Genomic DNA, 7,041 nt, shown 5'->3' with positions numbered 1-7,041 from the left:
GAGATTGTTTTCTGACAAAGAATATATATAAAATATAAAAATGACCATAAATCAGTGATTCAGTTGGCAACCTGACAATTAGGACAACTCAACAGAATACCCAGTGGTTAATAAGTATGGTTCAACCATGGTGACATTATGCTTCAATTGTTTTTCCAGATTGGTCACAAAAAATTGAGTTGCAAAATATCTCTCAAATAAAAACACAAGTTATGTTGTGAGTATAATGTAAAGTGTTCCCCTACTTTGGAAAACTTTGTTCCATTGTTTGTGTTATGTAATATTTTCTGCCATTTTCCAGTGCATTTTTAGTATAAATGAACTGACGGTGCACTATAACATGCTTCATAACATAGACCTAATGTATAGTGGAATATATTGTTAACTAGTCTTATTGTTGAATTTCATTGATTTTGTTGATTAGTTGTTGACACCATACATACCTAGTATACCAGTACAGTAATAAAATAAAAAGCACCTTCTCTACTTTCCAAGATTTTGGAATTCAAAAATAAATTTTGTTCCAGTTAGTCTATAATCTATTCTTTCCAGCACCTCAAACAGACCTACTATATAGATTTAAAAAATGCATTAGAAATGTTTTTTTTCTTAACTTATACATATAACTATGATTGATCTTCATTAACCATCCATGTTATAGTGGCTTTGCATCTTTTCTTTTTAATATGAAGTAATCCTGTCATGTCCATTTGTATGTAAATTAGTTCTTCCCTAGTGTCATTCTTATTCACAATGCTGTTTCATTGATGCATTGTGGCATCTGATTTGTCTCCAAACCTGAGTTTACCAGCAATAACAAGCAGCATATGAGCACTCTCCAAAGCTGTATTAAGAATCACTTCTATGTGTTTTAGTATGTTCAATAACCCTTGATACATAATCCAACACAGGCCACACATGCAATATATGTGAAACAAAGCTAGAATGCTAGAGTGAATGGAATATTCTTTCTCCTTCAGGTAGTGGAAGGGATGCTTGAAGTGGAAAAGATTTTTATTTTGCAGAACTCTACTGCTCAGCAATAATATTCCTGAAATGTTAATACAATAAACAGTTACTCACACACAGACAAAACGACATTCATTTAGAAATGACATAAAGGAACATGGTGAGAGAGCATGCAGTGTGAATGTAGCCTGTGAAGACCTGGATGAAAGTTTTTTTTTGATGTGGAGATGAGGAGAAAGCTTCAATATGAGAAGAAAATGGTTCTTCACATTCCTAAACAGAGAGATACAATGTCAATGACCTTTGCTTAATGCTGATCTCAAGCTGTGAATAAGGATCACTCATAGTTTCAAGTGCCACATATTCATCAAATATTTCGACACTCACTTTGGTATTCCCTGTTGATATTGATTCAAGCACTGTCAATAGTAAGTGGAGCGCTTATTCCTTTATCTTTGTCAGGCAGCTCTCTGAAAGCAAATGAGATGAGCATTTGAATTCAGCATTCACTTTAATATAGTTGCCAGAGAATGATGAAAAAGCTACCTAATATTTCCCATATTGAGAACATCAACCTCTGCAATTCCATGCCCTGTTCAATGTTTCAGATATACTTTATTGACATGTATGATGCTAAGGTAAACATAATTTCAAATATGACTGAAATCTCTCTCACAACCAGAAAAGCATCGGGTGATCCTAAGCTTGTAATAGTAAATGGTAATTAGAGCAAAATCAACATCTAATATCATATCTGTCGAGAGCGATATAAATTGCCCAGTAAAAAAATAAAATAAAAGCATGTTTACATACAGCATTAGTAAAAATGATCAGAGTTCAGAAATGTCATAATTTTATTGAAGGAAAAGCTTTGCTGTATTATGCAAATAAAAATGCAAGCAGTAATTATTGATTCTCGGAGTTTCATTAAACCATGTATAACAAAACATTATAATCAATTATATCTTGGCACTGATTTAAATTATTCTCTTAACAAAATAATGATTTAGTGCTTAAGGATGAAATCTGTTAAACAGTATTGTATTAATTATATTATATATATATATATATATATATATATATATATATATATATATATATATATATATATATATATATATATATATATATATATAAAGTAATTGTATTAATTATACAATTCCAGTGAAGGAATGAAAGAACACAAGCAAGACAAAAAAACAAAAAAAAAAAAACAAAAAAAACTAACAAAGGCAGTGGATGAAAGGACCAAAAGCAAGCATAAGATGCAGATGAAATTGTATACTCAGTTGATGGAATGTACCCAGAGAATGATGGAAGTGTCTCCATCACATAAAGGTGAGGATGATTGAGTGGTGAGTGATTGATTGTATCTCCTCTAGTATACAATTTGAGAGATTGTCATGGATTGACTAGGATAACCAACCATGTTGGTATTGTTTGAGAAACAATTTATGAAGGGCATCTGGGGTAGATCAAATGTGATAAGAAGCTGAGGGGAACAAAGGGTCTGGTCTGGTCTGCACTTATATGACGCTGTTTTAACCTTAGCGGTTCCAAAGCACTTTAAACTGTCTTGTTCACACACACCAACGCAAGGCACTAACTTGCCATCGGGAGCAACTTCGGGTACAGTGTCTTGGACACTTCGGCATGTGGAGTCATGTGGGCTGGGAATTGAACCACCAAATCGAACTGCCAACCCTACGATTAGTGGACAACCCACTCTACCACCTGAGCCACAGCCACCCAGTGATGGCGGGAGACCACAGATTACCTTGATATGTGTGTGCATGTGTGAGATATCTCACCTCTGGGAAAGTCACACAACAGAATATAAAGTCATATTCTGTATTGAGCAATTTCCTGAACCAGTATCAATCATTCATTCATTCATCTTCAATAGTCGATTTATCATGGTCAGGTTTGTAATCTAGAGCCTATTCGGGGAACACTGGGCACAATGTGGGATAATTCACACCTAGGGCCAATTTAGTGTGAAAAATCTGCCTACCTGCATGTTTTTGGGAAGTGAGAGGAAATCCAAATGAATACAGGAAGAACTGCAAATACCACACAGAACTCAGGACCCCAGAGCTGGGAGGCAGCAACACTACCCACTTCACCACCAAGCTACTTCTCAATTACTATGTTCTTGAATCACAAAATCCCCATGTTATATATATATATATATATATATATATATATATATATATATATATATATATATATATATATATATATATATATATATATATATATATATATATATATATATATATAAAATCCCAAACAAGACAGAAAATATACTGATATGAATACAGTAGATTTAATTCACTTGATATGGGAACTTAAACTCTTCTAACCCATTTTCCTCACTGCATTGCTCTGTCTGGTCCAACATAGAATTTCTTCCACCCTCCCCCAAATTGAAATTTTTGTAACCTTTTATATTTTTATATATATATATATATATATATATATATATATATATATATATATATATATATATATATATATATATATATATATATATTCAATGATTGTATATGTAGAAAGACAAGAGGCAGGCTGAAAGGCTTCAGGATTCAGTCTTTTTTCCCTATCTTTTTTGAGTCTAATAGTTCTTCTCCTTTGAGTTGCACAGCTTGTCAAGTGCATTTCTAAGTTTGACATCACATAATGTTATCCGTGAATGTAAGAGTTTCTCTAGATGTTATCTGGTGATGACTAATGATAGGTAGGAACAATAAAATACTACTAAGAATTTTGCTGAAATGGCATTTAACATTAAAATATGTGTTGTGTGGCACTAATGTGCATCTGTCTCACAGACTGAACAGTAAGCCCCACAGCAAGTATAATAAAGTATAATACTTTAATCTTTATAAAAAAATAAAGAGGAACAAACTTTCACTTAGTGAATGCCAATGCACCTATGCAGAAATGTAACAATAATATAATATTTTGTGAAAATACAGAGAGATTTAATTGCAAACCTTACTAGATGTTTTTTTTTTCATTCAAATAAACAAAACAAACCAGAGAATATGTAAGGCACAAAGTAAATTTGAAGCTGGGATGTATAAGATTGTATCTTAACTAGAAGATCGTGAAGTTCACATGGATCACAGAAAATAACTGAAATATACATTTATATTTATAAATTTAAAAGCACAGAATACATATTATTAAAACTGTTAAAAACTACCAAGTTGCCTCTTGAATCTAAAGTAACTAATTAACTACAAAATGGCATTTGAGAAACTTAATCACTACACTATTGAAGATTTCTGCATACCAGTAGAGTGACTCTGGCCATTAATTAGGATGATTCTGTCTGGTTTGCATTTGGCCAATGAATTGTCTGGACTTTTAGTTTGCCTCGGCCCACGTAGTTCTTGGGCAGGAAGCATAACCAAATTCATCACGAGTACGTATGTACATGGCACTGGAGATAGCATCAAAATGCAGGATTTTTTTTTCCTGTTTCATTTTTATTCGCTCTGTGGACCCCAGCTCTCTTTTTGGTGTTTTAATTCTTACTGAAAGAGGAAAAGTACACAAATAGACTGTAGGAACAGGTGTAGACACTCATTAACCACTCATTCACTTTCTGTCTCACTTCATAGTCAGCACTTGACAATGCCTCTGCTGTCACAGTGGACAACAGTGGTACACTGCACACAATATAGCGAAGGATTTACAGTGCCCTCCACAAATATTGACACACTTGGTGAATATGAGAAAAGAAGAGGAAACAAAGTATGAGCAATGGGAGGAAACACAAAGTATTTACTAAAAGGGTGACAATAATTGGTGCAGACCTATATTTAACAAGGATTTTTTTTTTATAAACCTGTGTTCTGTTTGCAATTGTTTATCCATGAAAGCAGATTATTTTTGTGTTTTTTTTTTTTGTTTTTTTTTACTTTGAATAATAAAGACAAATTTTCACAGCCTTCTTTGCTCATATTTACAAAGGGTACCAATATTAGTGGAGGGCACTGTACAGCACATTCATTTGGGCTAATTAAATGATTAGCTAAGGAAAACACTGCTAAGGTGTATATATAATGGGAATTTATTTCAGAGAGTGTTCCTCCAACAGAGATACAAAAAAATCAGTCTTAAATAGTATTTTCTATTTATATTTTCCCCTTATTTATTCGAATATCATGATGACATTCAGCAGTTATTCAGTTTATGATTCCATGCATCAGAATATATCCATAAAACATTACCATATGGCCTGAAAAAGTCAATTAGCAAAGCATTTTAAAAATGTGCTCATATGAAAAGTGTTTCATATTCTATGATTGTGTTTCACGATGCATTTAGAGGCTCCTGCAATAACACTTCACATCTGTTCATAAATAAATAACTTTTTGCTGCCATGATTAAGAGGGAAAAAAGTAGACAAACAGAGCTAGTGTACATTTTGCTGGTGCTGGGAGATAATGTTTCTAAAACTGGATACATGAGTACAATCTACAGGAAATATTATTAAACTTTAAACTTACATTTATTAAAATCATATTTTAAGTGTGTTTTGATGTCTGCAAATGAATAATTTGGCTTCACTAATTATAAATATTATTAAATGAATCTTTTACCAAAAAAAAAAAAAAAGATCTCTGTGAAAATCCAGCTATGTTGTAGATGCTAAAATTAAAATGTTCTTACTTTTTACCTCCAGTGCTAATAAAGCCATGCTCCTGCAGTGCACGAAGCCACCAGTCAGCTAAAATTATCTAAATTTAGTTAAGGGGCCTGTAGCCTAAAGTGAAACAGTAAAATGATTCTAGTAGATGTAACTGCATAAATACCACAGTAATGTGGTTGTTAAAATAGCAGAGTGACTATGAAACTCCATTACTTGTATCTTAGTACAAAGTTTCCACATGCACAATTGTATAAATTGAAGCTGTGTAGAAATCTGGGTCTGATTCATGAAAGTGTCATGCAACATCAAAATGATTGGTGATAAATAATAACTGTATTATTATAAAAGTTCCCTCCCAGTAGTCACATATTTATGTCATATGCATATAACATGCCCAATTTATCATACATCTGATTTACATTAACCACACCCTAATTTATGCAGATGCAATACTGAGTAAATAACAAGAAAGCATCCAGCAAGCTATCAAGATCTGAGGAAGATCTGAGGAAAGAAAGAGATGTCCAAGATCTGAGGAAAGCTTTAAGTCAGTGAAACAAACTTAGTGCTGTTGTCCAAAATACAGTTTAGGAGTTTTTTTAAAATTATTTTTTATAACCTCTTTTCAGTGGCACAGTCAGGTAGAAAACTAGAACTTGAAAAGCTCAGATTTAATTAAACAAGTTAATTAATTATATATGAACTCTTAATTATTTCGTATAAACAAAATGTTGAAAGAAATTAATCAAACCCTGACAAGCAAATAAGCACAATGAATAAAATCATGTCTGGTGTGTTTCAGTGCTGATAAAATTAAATAAATTCAGTTGCATTTTTATGCATGCACATTGTGATTATCAATGTCATTTGGTACTTTTTGTCAATAAAAGTAAAGTATTGTAGAATACTTTACTTGATATACAATTGTTAATATTTGATTTGATAATGCAGTGGCAAATCAAGAATTTTAAAAAAAGTTTTAAAGTAAAATGGTACATTCAAATTTGCACTCACTTGCCAGACATGAGTTTGATCATACAGACATGCCAAAAATGAATTGATGAATAAAGAAATGGTTGATGGAATTTGCATACATGCATTTTGATATCAGATTTCACTGCACTTGAATTTGATAAATAAAGGTAATTGTCCACAGAATGTTTTCAGGAAGCAGCAGAACAATCCAAATAATTGAACTGGTATTTTTAAATAATGTTTAACTTTATTTATTTATTTATTTATTTATTTATTTATTTATTTGCCTAGTTCTACATTCCTCTCATGCACTAACCTACAGTATCTGAAGTAGCGGAAATATCAACAGATCACGTCTTACGACTGAATAAGTTTTTGATTTTTTTTTTTTTTAGGTCACCTCCCTGTAGATAGGGTAGTAGTCAGGTGTT

At 32.2% G+C, this 7,041-nt stretch overlaps 1 long non-coding RNA gene across 1 annotated transcript in view; it reads right to left on the bottom strand.

Moving 5' to 3' along the window:
• Positions 1–996: 996 nt before the first annotated feature.
• LOC108273516 (uncharacterized) overlaps positions 997–7,041 on the bottom strand; it is a 46,019-nt gene continuing 39,974 nt past the window's right edge. The window contains exons 2-3 of the long non-coding RNA XR_008397784.1: positions 1,357–1,439; positions 997–1,242 (exon numbers count right to left, since the gene is read on the bottom strand). This is a non-coding gene — a long non-coding RNA (uncharacterized LOC108273516). The remainder of the gene's footprint in view (positions 1,243–1,356; positions 1,440–7,041) is intronic.

Source organism: Ictalurus punctatus, chromosome 13 (genome assembly GCF_001660625.3).
Source record: "Ictalurus punctatus breed USDA103 chromosome 13, Coco_2.0, whole genome shotgun sequence".
Taxonomy (NCBI): domain Eukaryota; kingdom Metazoa; phylum Chordata; class Actinopteri; order Siluriformes; family Ictaluridae; genus Ictalurus; species Ictalurus punctatus.
Note: the sequence above shows the minus strand (reverse complement) of the source record. Positions and strands in the feature narration are given on the sequence as shown.